General features: G+C 36.9%; 1 long non-coding RNA gene across 4 annotated transcripts in view; it reads right to left on the bottom strand.

The window, feature by feature from the left end:
* LOC137209341 (uncharacterized) overlaps window positions 1–18,709 on the bottom strand; it is a 438,438-nt gene that overhangs the window by 356,036 nt on the left and 63,693 nt on the right. For all 4 annotated transcript variants that reach the window (XR_010935991.1, XR_010935993.1, XR_010935994.1 and 1 more), the window contains exon 2: window positions 14,372–14,447. This is a non-coding gene — a long non-coding RNA (uncharacterized lncRNA). The remainder of the gene's footprint in view (window positions 1–14,371; window positions 14,448–18,709) is intronic.

The following is an 18,709-nucleotide window of genomic DNA, read 5'->3' as shown; positions in this document are numbered from 1 at the left end:
CACACCTTTGTAACACTTTTGTCAAAAGAAACTCATTAACTTTTCCTAATGGAAATGTTAGAGGCATCACATACTTATTTGAAGTTTTATTCTAACAGGGTTGGCTTAAGATCCTTTTTTTGGGGGGTCTGACTGAACACTGACCCCAATTACTGGCATTTTTTGTGCCTCAGTGCTGCTGTTTCAGAATAAAAACCAGTAACTCAACCCTACAGAGAAGCTTTATAAACTTCCCTAGTGAGTCTATAGCTCATTTCTCTTTTTTTCATGGTCACTGAATTAATTTTTCCTTGTTGCTTGGCATTCAATTATAGTGCATTGCCAGAATCAGATGACAACCTGCTATCAGAGAAACTGTAGAACTTGAAGGGAAAATACAGATTTTTAAGCCTTCTCCATGGATAACATCCCAGCCCTTGGCTTTCTATTCTGGAAAGCTTGTCACAATTTTAGGTTGCTCTATCAGGTAGTTTTGATCTTGCCTTTTTTGAGAACATATCAGTTGCCACTATTACGGGTAATGCGTATATTGGTTTAATTTTCTATTTGGGGGTATCTCTAAATTATAAATGGAGTAATTGTTTTTTCAGGGGTCCTTTGGAGTCGATCTTTAAATCAGGCTATTAAAAATGAGTTAGACTCCACCAAAAGAAAAAAGTAAAACAACAACAACAACAACAAAAATTGGGTAGCCACTATGTAAAACAGTATGGAGGTTTCTCAAAAAGCTAAAAATAGAACTACCATATGACCCAGCAATCCTTCTCCTGAGTATATATCCAAAAAAAACCCAAAACACTAACTTGAAAAGATACATGAGCCCCAATGTTCATAGTAGCATTATTTACAATTGTCAAGATATGGAAACAACCTAAGTATCCATCGACAGATAAGTGGATAAAGAAGATGTGGGGTGTGTGTGTGTGTGTGTGTATATATAGATATATATATATGTGTGTGTGTGTGTATATACACACACATACACAATGGAATACTACTCAGCCATTAAAAAGAACGAAATTCTGCCATTTGCAGCAACAATGGATGAACTTGGAGGGCACTATGCTAAGTGAAATAAGAGAAAGAAAAATACTGTATGATATCACTTATATGTGGAATCTAAAAAATACAACAAGCTAGTGAATATAACAAAAAAGCAGCAGACTCACAGATATAGAGAACAAACTAGTGGTTACCAGTGGGGAAGGTGAGGTAGGGCAATACAGGGGTGGGAGAGTGGGAGGAATAAACTATTGGGGGAATAAACTATTGGAGGAATAAACTATAAGATAGACTCAAGGATGTATTGTATAAAATGGGAAACATGCCAATATTTTGAAATAACTGTAAATGCAAAGTAAATCTCAAAATTGTATAAAAAATAAAAAATTTTTAATTAAAAAAATGAGTTAGTCTCCTCCACCAAAAGAAAAAGGTAAAACAAAAACGAAGACATGTACCCTGGTTACAGGATTCAATCCAGCGGAATGACAAAGGATAAGAGCTGTGAAGCTTCCCTTTCAGGAAACCAGTTCAAATTGAAACAGGAGGCCCAAATTGACTCTAGAAGGAAAGTCTAGAAAAAAAATGGAAATAAAGTAGGTTTATTTGTGACAGCTTGCATTTGTGAGCAATTCTATTGAAATGCTGGCTGCTAGAGGATGTAAAAAGACTTTAAGTATAAACACAAAGAAAACCAAGTGAATTCTTTTAAAAGAGGCAATAAATAACTCTAGGAAAAGCAAAAATTATGTTCAGAGAAAGAAAATAATATCATGACTTGGCACAGCAGTGAATTATATTTATATAATTACATTAACATAAAGTTAATTCTTAAAAACATGGACATAAATACCATAAGAAACTGATAAGATACTTGAAAGCAGTTGCCTTTGGAAAATGGGGTTCATGTTGCTAGGGCTGGAGGAGCAGCTGTTTGTTTGTTTTGTTTTAGTGTAAGCTGCTAACACTATTTGACTTTTAAAACTCTGTACCTCTATGATTTTGATTTAAAAATTAAACATTTAAAATACAAGTTTGTATTTCTAGCGCTTTTAGCATAAGTACAAGCTTGGCATGTTTTCCTCAATGTTTGTGGAGCAGTGCTGAAGGAGGGGATTGGCTTTTTAAGCATATGGCCTAGCAAGACTTTGGTGGGATTGGTAGGATGGAGGAAGAGCCTTAGGACTGGGGTTCTGTCTGGAAGAGCCCTGGTCAAATTTTGTTAATAACCTCTGTTGGCATTGATTCAGCCCTGATGTATAAGGAGAGAGGATTTCATCAACCTCACAGGGCTGAGTTCTGTGTGTTCCTCTGGGCTGCTGTGCTTTTCCTTGCCATTATTAGCTATTGGCCCAAACATAATTCTCATTATGAAAAATGTTCTTCCAGGCCGCCTGGGTGTGCAATGGGCTTGTGTTTAACTCTTGGATGTGTCAAAGCACCTTGCTGGATCTAAGGTCTTTGGATGAATATGGATACAAGAGGTTGAGGAACTAGAACGCATTTTGAAAAAAAATGGACAAGGAGTTATCTTGAACACCTGTCTGTGAGCAGACATGCTCTATACCTTCTTATTCATCCTTAAAGCAATTTTTCTCAGTTTGCAAAATGGGACCCAAGGCATGGTGATAAGTTTGGGTTAGTAATGACATTTTTTTCACTTGAATAAGTTTCAAAATCTTATATCAGCTGGCTTTTGTAGCATGGCTAATTATATGCATGCATTACTGTTCTGTCATGCCTAGTCACTCAAACACAGCAAAAATGCTTCTGGGACTAGAAACTGGTCATTTGAGTTGAGGTATGTGATTTTTTAACGATCTGAAACAGTGGAGTTGTTTACACTCAGGTTAAGAATTAAAGGAGAAACACATTCTAGTTTAGGCTCAGATTAAGAAGGAACATGATATGTGTTTGGGGAAAGAGATGAACATTAGTTAAATGTCTACAATGTACCAGGCACTTTACATATATTATTTCATTAATCCCCGCAAAACCCCTGAATTATTCTTAAAGTCAAGATCCAGAAAAGTCATGTGACTTTTCTAAGGACTTCTAGCTAGTAAGCTGTGGAGCTCGAATTTTAAACAAAGTTTGGCTAGAAACCAAAAAAGAAAGAGGTTGAACAGTTTTTACCAACATAAGTCCACTTGCAACAAAATCACTTGTAAAACCTGTTAAAAAGTGGAAATTGTAGGGCTCCATTCCCAACCTACTAAATCAGAATTTCTGGGAGAAAGGCGAGGGAATACCCGGTGACTTTTATGTACCCCAGAGTTTGAGAACCATTATATGGTAATTGTAAACTGTGCTCCAATTATTTTGCAGAATACATGGTATTACCCTTCAATTAAACTTCCTTCAAGATTAGCCTTGTTTTATCACTTCTATTTCTCATTCTCCATGTATGCAGTCACAGTTTTGGGGAACTACATACAGAAAATATCAGAAGATCACACTTTAGACTCAAATGGGGTCACAAAGAATTAGCATTTTCTCCTTAGACTAAGTTTATGGGGTAGTCATACAAAACAACAATGGAGTGGGAAGAATAAGAGCTGAGGAATTTTCTGTGTGTGCATTCAGGGTAAGAACCATGACTGTGCTGCATCTGTTTACTGTGGCCTCTTAACTACTGATACTTGTTTTAACATACAAGCATAGATTTTCTCCATCCATTCTGATGGATCAGTGGCTGTGTGCTAGTCCTATTTTATTCTTTCTTTCTCTTTCTTCTGTGCTTATGCATAGGTTATTCTTTGAATAGCTTAGAATTTGAGAAGACTGAATGAATGTTTCCAGAACACCTGGGAAGGTTATTACCAGAAATTTAATAAAAACCTAAATACAGAGAGAAATCAAGTGCAAGGCAAAATTAAGAAAACATAAGAAAGGGGGTGAAAACAATGAGAGAGTTTGTACTGGGCCATTTTTTCCATAAACCCAAATAAAAGGGCCATGCCCTAAATATAACAGAGCGGAAACGACAGGATGAAAAGAGATAAGGGCAGTGTATTCTTTTTCCTACTGTGTCCCTTTCCAAAAAGGGAAACTTGTTAATGTAGAAAGACTGGAGGTTTAGATTTTGGTACCAGTTTGGGTTTCCTTTTCTAATAATTCAGTGTATTTTAAAATAGGAGAGTGTAAGGTTACCAGTTCAATCTGGGATATTCATTCTGAATTTAACAAATATTTATTGCATGGCTTCTATATTAAAGTCCTCTGAGTTTTGAAATACTGAACTCCTACTCAGGGAATCAGGGCACACCAGTTCTAATCTCAATTAGTTGTATGACTTCAAAATGGTCACTCATTTCCTCTGACCCTCAGTCGCTTTCTCTGTGAAAGTAAAGCAGATAGTACTGAGGCTCTTTCAAGCTCTGTGAGTCTGTGTCTGCATTTACAATTGTGCCACAAGGAGAGTCTGAATATTTTCTTTGGGGGATTAGGAGATTCTGAGTGAGGTTATCAGAAGTTTGTTAACACTGATGAAAAATTATAATTGTACCAGAAGATACTTAAAGCCAAGTTGATAGTGATTATTTTAGATAATATGTTCAGTTAATAGGAGTCCAATCAAGGCTCCTAGTCAGCATCTGTCTGTTTCTGAGACAGTTATCAAGTTGGTTGTTCTGCTGATAAAATAAAATGCTAATGTTTAATGTGTAAAGTGGATAGGAGAAAGTGGTAAAATATTTGCATCCTGATCACCCTGAGGTGAAACCTTCTGTGCATACTATTATATTCCAGTTGTTTCTGAACAGCTTTTTTGAGGTATTTATTGATGTACAGAGAGTTTTATTGATGTACCATAACCTGCACATATTTAAAAGTGTACAATCTTATAAGTTTTGAGATATGACATATGTCCACATGTTAAATATGACCTATGAATCCATCACTACACTAAAGATACTGAACATGTAAGCACTCTCAAAAGACCCCTTTTGCCCCTTTGTCATCTCTCCCACCCTTCCCCACAACACCCCGTCCTGCTCACCCACCTGGAAGCCAGTGATCTGCTTTCTGTCACTATACATTAGTTTGCATTTACTAGAAATTTATGTAAATAGAATTACATAGTAGTTTGTATTCTTTTTTTGTCTGGTGTCTTAAGCTGAGCACTTATTTTGAGATTCATCCATACTGTTACATGCATCAAGAATTCATTCCTTTTACTGGTAAATAGTATTTCATTGTATGGATATAATATATTTTGTTTTTCTATTGACCTATTGATGGACATTTGGGTTGATGACAGTTTGGGGCTGTTACAAATACAGCTGTTATGGACATCTGTATACAAGTCTTTATATGGACATATACTTTCATTTCTCTTGGATAAATAAACACCAAGGAGTGAAATGGCTGGGTCACATGGCAGGTATATGTTTAACTTTATAAAGAACTTCCAAGCTGTTTTCCAAAGGGACTGTTGCATTTAACATTTCCACCAGCAATGTGTGATCCATTTATCATTAAGAAACGATAGTGTGAGTATGGCATATCTTTTTCCATACTTTTTTTTACTTTTAACTTATTTGTGTCTTTATATTTCAGGTAGGCGTTTGGTATGCATCACATACTTGGGTCTCAAATTTTTATTCAATATGATAATCTCTGCCTTTTGAGGTATTTAGATTATTTATACATCATGTACATCATTAATATGGCAAGATTTAAATCAACCTCCTATTTAATTTCTCTTTGTCCTTTATGCTTTTTGTTCCCCTTTTCCTCTTTTTCTGCCTTCTTTTGGATAAGCTGGGTATTTTCTATGATTCCATTTTATCTCCTTTGTTAGCTTTTTTGCTAACAATTCTTATTATTTGTTCTGTTATTTTAAGGGATTCTTTAGGATTTATAGTATACATGTTTAACTTACCACATTTATCTTCAAGTGATAATATATCATTTCCAATGATTTTATAAGGACCTCATAACAGTTTACTTCCATTTCCTCCCTATTAGTCTGTGTGCTATTACAGTCATACGTTTTACTTCTACGTATCTTATAAATCCCACATCCCACTGTTATTATTTTTACTTATGCAATTATCTTGTAAAGATATTTAAATAATAAAATATAAACCTTTATTGTCTTTGTGTAGATCCAAATTTCCAGTTGGTATCATTTTTCTTTGACCTGAAGGGCTTCTTAAAACATTTCTTGTAGTACAAGATTACTGCTTATATTCAATTATTTCAGTTTTTGGATATTGGAAAAAGCCTTTATGTAACATTTATTTTTGGAAAGATATTTTCACTGGGTATGGAATTCAAGATGGACAGAGTTCTTTTGCTCTTTCAGAAATTTAAAAATCGTGCTTTGCTGTGTTTCCACTGGCATTGTTTTTGACAAGAAAGCTTCTATCATCCTTATCTGCATTCCTCTGTATATAATGTAACACTTTTCTCTGGCTGCTTATAAAATTTTCTCATTATCACCAGTTCTTGGGCAATTTGGTTATGATGAACCTTGGGGTAGTATTCTATTTCTTATTCTTGGGGTTTTTGAACTTTGTGAAGGTCTATAGTTTTCATAAATTTGAAAATTTTTTGTTCACCATTCCTTTATCTTTTTCTGGTTCCTACCTTCCTGTGAACTCCAATTATGCATATATTAAGTCACCTGAAGTTGTACCACAGTTTACTGATTTTTACTGTCTTTGTAATTTTTTAGTCTTTTTTCCCTCTCTGTTTCATTTTGGATATCTATTGCTATGTCTTCAAGTTCATTAAACTTCCACACTGTTTAATCTGTAATAACCCCATTTTTTCATCTAGGTTTTACTTCTAGGATTTTTCTGTTTTTTTGTCTCTAAAAGTTTGATATGAGTCTTTTTTTATATCTTTATCTCTCTATTTAGAATGTTTAATTTTTCCTCTGGCTTTCTGAACATATGAAATATAGTATAATGATTTTCCAATGTCCTTGTCAGTTAATTTTAACATCTCTGTCAGTTCTGGATCAGTTTTGGCTGATTAGTTTTTCTCCTTATTATAGGTTTTCCTGTTTCTTTTCATGCCTGGCAATTTTTGATTGGATACAAGATACTGTGTTTCACCTTGTTGGATGCTGGATATTTTTGTATTCCTATAACTATTTTGGGGTCTTTTCTGGGACACAGTTAAGTAATATGGAAATCGTTTGATCCTTTCTGCCACTGCTTACCAGATTTATCAGGCAAGACCTGAGCAGTGTTTTGCCTAGGTCTAATTATTTTCCACTACTGAAGCAAGACTATTCTCAGTATTCTATCCAATGGTTCATGAATTATGAGTCGTTCCTCTCCGGTAGGGGATGGATCTAGTCCTATTCCCTAGTTTATCCTGCTGGTCCTGGCCCCATTTTGGGATCTGAGTGCTGTTGTCTCTAATCTTTTTGAGTATTTCTTTTCTTAGACTCAAAACAGTTTCTGCACATGTATGCCCTGGTAATTATTTGGCTGAATAATTGAGGAAGACCCTCTGCCAATCTAGAGAGAACTCTCTCTTTGCAGACCTCTCCTCTCCAGTATTCTGCCTTCCAAATGTAAGTGCCTTGGTTTCTCTAGATTCTCAGTTCCATCTCAACTCCAGAGTTTTGCAGCCTCTGCCTGTGTTTCTCCTCAGTGTGCAATGGTCCAGAAACTCTCTCAAAGCAACAAATGTTGGCAATCCTAGGGTTCCCTCATTTGTTTTCCATCTCTCTGAGATCACTATCTTTCATTGCCTGATATCCAATAACTTGAAAATCATTTCTTAACTTACTGATTTTTTTTTGTTATTTCAGGCAAGGGCATAAATTCAATTCTTATTACTACTTCTTAGCCAGAACCAGAAGTCTTCTCTGCTTTCTTTCTTTTAAAAAAGAGCAACCTGACTATACTAAATAGAAGAGAGTGTAGGAGCACAGAAATCACTTAGGAAAAAAATTCTACAGCATTTTGGAGAAAGAAATAACCCTAATTAATGTAAATGAGCAAATGTTTGTTTAAATATATAAGTGAAATAGGAAAGACTTTGAAAATCCACCTTGCAGAAAAGTTCAAGAGTAGCTTCTGTGTGCTATATTCTAGAAATATATCATTTACAAGCATGCCAATATCATTATTTTTATATATTCTCAATGCAAAACAGAAGAGGGAAAATATCATCCCAGTCATAAAGCTCTATGTAGTCTTAAAACATGTGACTATTTCCCCTGCCCCAACGTGGCTGTGCGGATCCATTTACTATGCACTGGGTAACTGCATCTAAGGGCACTGTAGATGGCAATGAGGTTTTTGTTTTCTTTTGTTTTTTTTAACATCTTTATTGGAGTATAATTGCTTTACAATGTTGTGTTACTTTCTGCTGTATAACAAAGTGAATCAGCTATACGTGCTTCCCACTAGCTATCTATTTTACATTTGGTAGTGTATATATGTCCATGCCACTCTCTCACTTCGTCCCACCTTACTCTTTCCCCTCCCGGCGTCCTCAAGTCCATTCTCTACGTCTGCATCTTTATTCCTGTCCTGCCCCTAGGTTCTTCAGAACCAATTTTAGATTCTGTATATATGTGTTAGCACACAGTATTTGTTTTTCTCTTTCTGACTTAATTCACTCTGTATGACAGACTCTAGGTCTATCCACCTCACTAAAAATAACTCAAATTTCGTTTTGTTTCTTTTTATGGCTGAGTAACATTCCCTTGTATTTATGTGCCACATCTTCTGTATCCATTCATCTGTCGATGGATACTTAGGTTGCTTCCATGTCCTGGCTATTGTAAATAGTGCTGCAATGAATATTGTGGTACATGACTCTTTTTGAATTACTGTTTTCTCAGGGTATATACCCAGTAGTGGTAATGCTGGGTCGTATGGTAGCTCTACTTTTACTTTTTTAAGGAACCTCCATACTGTTCTCCATAGTGGCTATACCAATTTACATTCCCATCAATAGTGCAAGAGGGTTCCCTTTTCTCCACACCCTCTCCTCCATTTATTGTTTGTAGATTTTTTTTTTTTTTTTGGTGGTACACAGGCCTCTCACTGTTGTGACCTCTTCTGTTGTGGAGCACAGGCTCCGGACGCGCAGGCTCAGCGGCCATGGCTCACGGGCCTAGCCGCTCCACGGCATGTGGGATCTTCCCGGTCTGGGGCATGAACCCGTGTCCCCTGCCTCGGCAGGTGGACTCTCAACCACTGCGCCACCAGGGAAGCCCTGTAGATTTTTTGATGATGGCCATTCTGACCGGTGTGAGGTGATACCTCATTGTAATTCTGATTTGCATTTCTCTAATGATTTGTGATGTTGAGCATCCTTTCATGTGTTTGTTGGCAATCTGTATATCTTCTCTGGAGAAATGTCTATTTAGGTCTTCTGCCCATTTTTGGATTGGGTTGTTTGTTTTTTTTTTTGATATTGAGCTGCATGAGCTGCTTGTATATTTTGGAGATTAATCCTCTGGCAGTTGCAAATTTTTTCTCTCATTATGAAGGGTTGTCTTTTGGTCTTGTTTATGGTCTCTTTTGCTGTGCAAAAGCTTTTAAGTTTCATTAGGTCCCATTTGTTTATTTTTGTTTTTATTTCCATTTCTCTAGGAGGTGGGTCAAAAAGGATCTTGCTGTGTTTTATATCATAGAGTGTTCTTCCTGTGTTTTCCACTAAGAGTTTTATAGTGTCTGGCCTTACATTTAGGTCTTTAATCCATTTTGAGTTTATTTTTGTGTATGGTGTTAGGGAGTGTTCTAATTTCATTCTTTTCCATGTAGCTGTCCAGTTTTCCCAGCACCACTTATTGAAGAGGCTGTCTTTTCTCCATTGTATATTCTTGCCTCCTTTATCAAAGATAAAGTGACCATATGTGTGTGGGTTTATCTCCAGGCTTTCTATCCTGTTCCAGCGATCTATATTTCTGTTTTTGTGCCAGTACCATACTGTCTTTTTTTTTTTTTTGAATTTTATTTTATTTACTTTTTTATACAGCAGGTTCTTACTAGTCAGCCATTTTATACACATCAGTGTATACATGTCAATCCCAATCTCCCAATTCATCACACCCCCACCCCCTGCTGCTTTCCCCCCTTGGTGTCCATACGTTTGTTCTCTACATCTGTGTCTCTATTTCTGCCCTGCAAACCGGTTCATCTGTACCATTTTTCTAGGTTCCACATATATGCATTAATATACGATATTTGTTTTTCTCTTTCTGACTTCCTTCATTCTGTATGACAGTCTCTAGATCCATCCACGTCTCTACAAATGACCCAGTTTTGTTCCTTTTTATGGCTGAGTAATATTCCATTGTATGTATGTACCACATCTTCTTTATCCATTCATCTGTGGATGGGCATTTAGGTTGCTTCCATGACCTGGCTGTTGTAAATAGTGCTGCAATGAACATTGGGGTGCATGTGTCTTTTTGAATTATGAGTACCATACAGTCTTGATGACTACAGCTTTGTAGTATAGTCTGAAGTCAGGGAGCCGGATTCCTCCAGTTCTGTTTCTCTTTCTCAAGACTGCTTTGGCTATTCAGGGTCTTTTGTGTTTCCATACAAATTGTGAATTGTTTTGTTCTAGTTCTGTGAAAAATGCCATTGGTATTTGATAGGGATTGCATTGAATCTGTAGATTGCTTTGGGTAGTATAGTCATTTTCACAATGTTGATTCTTCCAATTCAAGAACATGGTATATCTCTCCATCTGTATGTATCACCTTTAATTTTTCATCAATGTCTTATAGTTTTCTGCATACAGGTCTTTTGTCTCCTAGGTAGGTTTATTCCTAGGTATTTTATTCTTTTTGTTGCAATGTTAAATGGGAGTGTTTCCTTAATTTCTCTTTCAGTTTTGGCAATGAGGTTTTGAAAGCCTTCACAAGACCCAAGTCTCATCTTTGCAGAATGACGCAAGAGCTCATTACTGTTGATGAATTTTAAATAGAACAATCATTTTGATTGCTTAAGTCTGACTCAGTAAGCCTGCAAAAGCATTTCTCCCATCATGCTGAATCCTCAACAAATCTCAGGATTCTACCAGACATTTTCATGAGAAAATATGAAAAATATCCAGAGTTTCACATATTACCACCAGGCCAAAATGACTCCTTTTTCTATGCCATGATCTATGGGCATTGAATAGAAAGAAAGAGTACTAGAGAATAAAGTTAGGGATATTAAAATTAAACCTCAAATTTCATAGTTGGTTCTTACACTTCCTTTCTGCTTTTCATATATTTACTCTCATTTCCCATTATCTTTTCTGAATTCTTTTTTTTTTAGCTTTTAAAAAGTACTTACGGTACCTCAAATTCTTTAGGAAAGAAATGGACAATAATACGTGCTGTGCATGTAAACAGCATTCTAGTCTATTATAGCAGGTGGTAAGATTCTGGCATAAGGGCCCTCATTCCTCTGTCCCATGCTTATGGCTAATTTATCACAAAACATTCTCCCACTGTATCAGGTTTCATCTTCACTGTCTCAACTCAGTACCCCAGTTAGCTACTACCAACCACTCAAAGTAGGACTGTAAAATAAATCCTATTTGCAATTCAGCACCTAGTCCATTCTCTTACTGTTACAGATATGGGAACAGAGGCTTCCAAGCAGCTACAGGGCTTAGACTGATCCCTAACTCTGAGAACAGTCATTCCAGAATGTCTCCGTAGTCCTAGAGGGCCAAATATTTTCATGTGAATACACAATGACAAAGAAGATATGTAGAAACAAGATGACAGAGCTGGCCTGGAAAGAAAGATTAAGAGACTTTCATCCTGTTCTGCTTGTTGCCAGACTGAAAATTTACCAAAAGAACAAAAAGATTTTCAACTGATTTAGAAACTAACCTTGTTTGTCAAGCAACCCAGAAAGAAAGGGTAGCATGAAATGTTTGTTTGCTTGTTTTTCTTTTTGTTTTTTTCTTATCCAGCTTTATATAGAGGCAGAAAAGAAAAATATACATATAAAAGTATTCCAGAGTCATTGGAAGTCTCCACCCACTTAAAAACCCTTCTCTCATCATCAGGTCTTGATACGTGACATTCCTTTAATAGGTCTATAGCTTATCATTACTCACTGAATGACTATATCAAAAAACAAATTCCTGTGTCAACAAACATAACAGATTATTTTCTCAGGAAGTTTGTATAAAGAGGGGAAAAAAGAAAGAAAATACATAGTGAGAGACGTGAAAAAGGAGGCCAAGTAAGTGAGTTGCCAAAGGTCTTTCAGGTGAAATTGAATTTTGAATCCTGAATTCCTTGACGTGATTCACATTACACTCTCCTGCATTGCACACACCCTGGTGGTTCTTCAGAGACCCTTTCCATGACCAAAAATTATCACTCCAAGTTCCAGATAAAAATCACTAATATTAAGAGAACACTTACTACGCGCTAGGCTATATGCTTAATTTCTTATGTGTATTACCTCACTTAGTACTCAAAGAAAACTTATGAAGTTCATTCTTTTATTATCCCTACTTTGCAGATAAGAAAATTGAGTCTTAGAGAAGTTAAGTAATTTGCCTAGGGACTTCTGGCTAGAAAGTGACAGAGCAGAGATTTGAAGCACAATCCATCTGATTGCAAGCCAAACTTCTAATCACTACAGTAATCTGCTTTCAGTTGTTCCAGGGCCGAACAGAAGAATCTTCGCCTGGATTTGTATGTTCCTCCATATTAAGAACGCAATTATGGGACAATACATAAAAATTCTAAAGAATTCTTATTCTTTCTTCAGTTTTGCTAAAAATCAACAAAACATGTGAAAGGACATCTGACGTAAGATTGTGAGAGACATCTTATTGCAGAAATCAACCACTAATCCAAGGCCCTTGATCAAGCTGACCCTTGCAGGGAGGGAAGGATTTTAACATTTAGTTGTTCCTTGGGCTTGTTTACTGGAGGTATGCTAAATCTTAGGCCAACTGTCCCATATTCAACAGTTGATAAAAAATGAGAAGTCTGACCAACTTCTGTTGTTGGACTTGCAAAGACCTGAACTGAGTCACAGACACTTCATCCATTAAAGCCATTCATTCAAATGACATTTATTTGAACATCTACTAAGTTCTAGAAATGATGCTAAGTTTTGAGGATTCAAAGGTAAAACGATATGATCACAGAATTCAAGAGCTTCCTCAAGTGATAGGCTGATTGCGTCATAAGTAATAACAAAACTAAGGGTAATCGTTATCATGGAAATCAATACACAGTGCAGTGCAAGTATCAGAAGACAGGTTCCTGCCCTAGTCCACCAGGGCGATAAAAGGATACCATAGACTGGGTGGCTTATAAACAACAAAAACTCATTTCTCACATTTCTGGAGCCTGGGAGTTCAAGGTCAAGGTGCCAGCAGATTTGGCGTCTGGTGAGGGCCCATTTCCTGTTTTATAGACAGCTGTCTTCTGTGTCCTAACATGGTGGAAGGGACACGGGAGCTCTCCAGAGCCTCTTTTATAAGGGCATTAATCTCATTCATGAGGGCTCTGTCTTGATGACCTCATCACCTCCTAAAGGCTCCAGCTCCAAATATCATCACATTGGGGATCAGGATTTCAAAACATGAACCTTGAGGGGGAAGACAACATTTAGTCTATAGCAGTTCCTAAGTCTACCAAAACAGCATGGGAAGGCAAGAGAGAATATCCATAGAAGGCTTAGGCAGAAGACATGTCTTTATTTCTCTTTTCTGGGCAGTGCTACAAAAAAGAGAAAATCACAAAGGGTAGAGGGTGAAGTTACCACCCAGGAAAAGGCATTACTAACTCTCAAAGTTGGTAAGGGCTATTCTTGTCTATGAGGGAAGTATTAAGACCCTAAATCTCTAATTACACAGCAATTTAAACATGTAAGTTCAATGATCCCAGGTCTCTCTCTGTGAATTCATATAAAATCACTTAATATTAATATTTTCATCATTTGTCCCAAGCTGCTACTGCTAACGGAGACTTCTGGTTCCTTGCAAGATTCCTCAAAAAGGTAATGGAAAGTGTGGAATTAGATAGTAGTGAAGGTTTCACAACATTAAGAATATACTAAAAGTCACAACTGTACACTTAAAAATTATTAAAACGGTGAATTTTACATTATGTAAATTTTATCTAAAAAAAAAATTCCCTAAAAACATTTTCAAAACTCAAAGGATGTTTTTAAAATGCTTACAAAAAGAGTCCAACACTCTTGCTCACTTCTGGCTTCTACTACATGTCACTGCTTTTCAACTTTTAAAAAATCTAAATAATAAAATAATTCAGACATGCAGAAAACTGCACAAAATATCCACCATCCAGAATCATATCACCACCAAAAATCAAGAATTATTAACATTTTGCCATTTTCAGATTATTTTCACTTAAGTTTTTTTCCATTAAAAATCAAATGTAACTTACAGTTGAAGACTTTTCCCATCTCATTCTCTGCTCTCTCCAAAGACAGTGATTTTTCTGAAACTGTTATGCTTCCCTTCTGTAACACATTTAAAAATATTAACCACCTGTAAGTTTTTTCACAGATTGTATACAATACCATTTCACAAGTTTAATTTTTTTTTCTAAACATCTTTATTGGAGTATAATTGCTTTACAGTGTTGTGATAGTTTCTGCTGTATAACAAAGTGAACCAGCTATATGCATACGTATGTCCCCATATACCCTCCTTCTTGCGTCTCCCTCCCACCCTCCTTATCCCAACCCTCTAGGTGGTCGCAAAGCACCGAGCTGATCACCCTGTGCTACGCGGCTGCTTCCCACTAGCGATCTATTTTACATTTGGTAGTGTATATATGTCAATGCTACTCTCTTACTTTGCATCAGCTTACCCTTCCCCCTCCCCGTGTCCTCAAGTCCATTCTCTATGTCTGTGTCTTTATTCCTGTCCTGCCCCTAGGTTCATCAGAACCATTCTTCTTTTAGATTCGCTACATATGTGTTAGCATACGGTATTTGTTTTTCTCTTTCTGACTTACTTCACTCTGTATGACAGACTCTAGGTCCATCCACCTCACTAAAAACAACTCAATTTTGTTTCTTTTTATGGCTGAGTAATATTCCATTGTATGTATGTGCCACATCTTCTTTATCCATTCATCCGATGATGGACACTTAGGTTGTTTCCATCTCCTGGCTATTGTAAATAGAGCTGCAATGAACATTTTGGTACATGACTCTTTTTGAATTATGGTTTCTCGGGGTGTATGCCCAGTAGTGGGATTGCTGGGTCATATGGTAGTCCTGTTGCAGTGTTTTAAGGAGCCTCCATACTGTTCTCCATAGTGGCTGTACCAATTCACATTCCCACCAGCAGTGCAAGAGTGTTCCATTTTCTCCACACCCTCTCCAGCATTTATCATTTCTAGATTTTTTGATGATGGCCATTCTGACCGGTGTGAGATGATATCTCATTGTAGTTTTGATTTGCATTTCTCTAATGATTAGTGATGTTGAGCATCCTTTCATGTGTTTGTTGGCAATCTGTATATCTTCTTTGGAGAAATGTCTATTTAGTTCTTCTGCCCATTTTTGGATTGGGTTGTTTGTTTTTTTGTTATTGAGCTGCATGAGCTGCTTGTAAATTTTGGAGATTAATCCTTTGTCAGTTGCTTCATTTGCAAATATTTTCTCCCATTCTGAGGGTTGCCTTTTGGTCTTGTTTACGGTTTTCTTTGCTGTGCAAAAGCTTTGAAGTTTCATTAGGTCCCATTTGTTTATTTTTGTTTTTATTTCCATTTCTCTAAGAGGTGGGTCAAAAAGGATCTTGCTGTGATTTATGTGTTCTGCCTATGTTTTCCTCTAAGAGTTTGATAGTGTCTGGCCTTACATTTAGGTCTTTAATCCATATTGAGCTTATTTTTGTGTATGGTGTTAGGGAGTGTTCTAATCTCATACTTTTACATGTACCTGTCCGGTTTTCCCAGCACCACTTATTGAAGAGGCTGTCCTTTCTCCACTGTACATTCCTGCCTCCTTTATCAAAGATAAGATGGCCATATGTGTGTGGGTTTACCTCTGGGCTTTCTATCCTGTTCCATTGATCTATCTTTCTGTTTTTGTGCCAGTACCATACTGTCTTGATTACTGTAGCTCTGTAGTATAGTCTGAAGTCAGGGAGCCTGATTCCTCCAGCTCTGTTTTAAGTTCTCAAGATTGCTTTGGCTATTCGGGGTCTTTTGTGTTTCCATACAAATAGTGAAATTATTTGTTCTAGTTCTGTGAAAAATGCCAGTGGTAGTTTGATAGGGATTGCATTGAATCTGTAGATTGCTTTGGGTAGTGGAGCCATTTTCACAATGTTGATTCTTGCAATCCAAGAACATGGTATATCTCTCCATCTATTTGTATCATCTTTAATTTCTTTCATCAGTGTCTTATAATTTTCTGCATACAGGTCTTTTGTCTCCTTAGGTAGGTTTATTCCTAGGTATTTTATTCTTTTTGTTGCAATGGTAAATGGGAGTGTTTTCTAAATTTCACTTTCAGATTTTTCATCATTAGTGTATAGGAATGCCAGAGATTTCTGTGCATTAATTTTGTTTCCTGCTACTTTACCAAATTCATTGATTAGCTCTAGTAGTTTTCTGGTAGCATCTTTAGGATTCTCTATGTATAGTATCATGTCATCTGCAAACAGTGACAGCCTTACTTCTTCTTTTCCGATTTGGATTCCTTTTATTTCCTTTTCTTCTCTGATTGCTGTGGCTAAAACTTCCAAAACTATGTTGAATAAGAGTGGTGAGAGTGGGCAACCTTGTCTTGTTCCTGATCTTAGTGGAAATGCTTTCAGTTTTTCACCATTGAGGACAATGTTGGCTGTGGGTTTGTCATATATGGCCTTTATTATGTTGAGCAAAGTTCCTTCTATGCCTAGTTTCTGCAGGGTTTTTATCATAAATGGGTGTTGAATTTTGTGGAAAGCTTTCTCTGCATCTATGGAGATTATCATATGGTTTTTCTCCAATTTGTTAATATGGTGTATCACTTTGATTGATTTGCGTATATTGAAGAATCCTTGCATTCCTGGAATAAACCCCACTTGATCATGGTGTATGATCCTTTTAATGTGCTGTTGGATTCTGTTTGCTAGTATTTTGTTGAGGATTTTTGCATCTATGTTCATCAGTGATATTGGCCTGTAGTTTTCTTTCTTTGTGACATCCTTGTCTGGTTTTGTTATCAGGGTGATGGTGGTCTCGTAGAATGAGTTTGAGAGTGTTCCTCCCTCTGCTATATTTTGGAAGAGTTTCAGAAGGATAGGTGTTATCTCTTCTCTAAATGTTTGACAGAATTCGCCTGTGAAACCATCTGGTCCTGGGCTTTTGTTGGAAGATTTTTAATCACAGTTTCAATTTCAGTGCTTGTGATTGGTCTGTTCATATTTTCTATTTCTTCCTCATTCAGTCTTAATGATGCACAGCTTTGCAGTCCTTGTGATGCCAGAAGGAGAAGATTCTCTCCTCTGTGTAACACTCAGGTGCTGGTAGAGGGACAAGCAGTTCCCTGGGCCTAAAGATGATTCTTTCAGTGTTCTCCACATTGGAGTAGGTATCAGCCACTGGTCTGTACTCCGACCAACTGCTCCTCTCCTACCCTCAGGTCCTGTTGCTGACTCTCACTGGACCAGATTTTTCTTATCTAAAGATAAATTCGATTTCAGACTCCCTGTCATTCCTTCCAACCAAGCTACAGCTAGCGCCCATCCTTCCCTCCAGTCAGCATCCCCACCCACCTCCAGAAGACTCAGCAGATGCAAAGAGATACCTGAGCAGGGGCAAGGGTTAGGTGGAGAGGGGTGTCACTTCACTATGATTGTGGACTTGCCCACTCTCTGCTCTAGCCCACCAAGACCCACTGGTCTGTACCAAAAACAGAGCAAATCAAACATGTGATGTTAATTTTGTTTTAAAAGAATATATTAAAATTTTTATTTCAAATGGAGCTGTTGTCTATGTAGTAATGAAATCACCCATTAGTTCTCTGTTCATGAAAGATATAAATATAATGACAACAGAAGACCTGACTCTGGGTTCCACCTTTACGAGGCCTTAAATCAGCATTCCAAGTTAGAATGTTAAGTCTAAATAATGTGTGAATATCCACAATTAAGGAACTAATCTGTGTGGGGACCACTTCTACTTACTTGGTAAAGACAAACTTCTTCAACATTATTTATTTATAACGTATGTACATTAAAACTCACCCATTCTTGAGGTGTATACAGTTCTATGAGTTTTAACACATCTGGATCACACAAGCATGATGATCAGAACAGACAGTGCCATCATTCTCCAAGTTCCCTCGTGCTACCTCTTATAATCATATCTTTCCCCAACCTCGTAAGCCCAGCAGCCACTGATCTGTTTCCATTACTATAGCTTTGCCTTTTCTAGAATATCATATAAAGCAATTGTACAGTGTGTACTTTTTTGAGACTAGCTTGTTTCACTTAGCAGAATACATGTGAAGTTCATCCATGGTGTCACAGGTATCAGTAGTTTGCTTCTGCTTAATGCTGAGTAATATTCCATTGCATGAATTTATTATAGTTTGTTTAGTCTTTTACCTGTTGAAGAAAGTTTGGGTTGTTTCTAGTTTGGGGTGATCATAAGTAATGCTGCCTAAATATTTTTGTAAAAGTTTTTTTGTGAATGTAAGTGTTCATTTCTCTCTGGTAAATACCCAGGAGTGAGACTGCTGATGATAATGGTGAGCGTACATTCAACCTCACAAGAAAC

The sequence above is a fragment of the Pseudorca crassidens genome, chromosome 16 (genome assembly GCF_039906515.1).
Source record: "Pseudorca crassidens isolate mPseCra1 chromosome 16, mPseCra1.hap1, whole genome shotgun sequence".
Classification (NCBI taxonomy): Eukaryota; Metazoa; Chordata; class Mammalia; order Artiodactyla; family Delphinidae; genus Pseudorca; species Pseudorca crassidens.
Note: the sequence above shows the minus strand (reverse complement) of the source record. Positions and strands in the feature narration are given on the sequence as shown.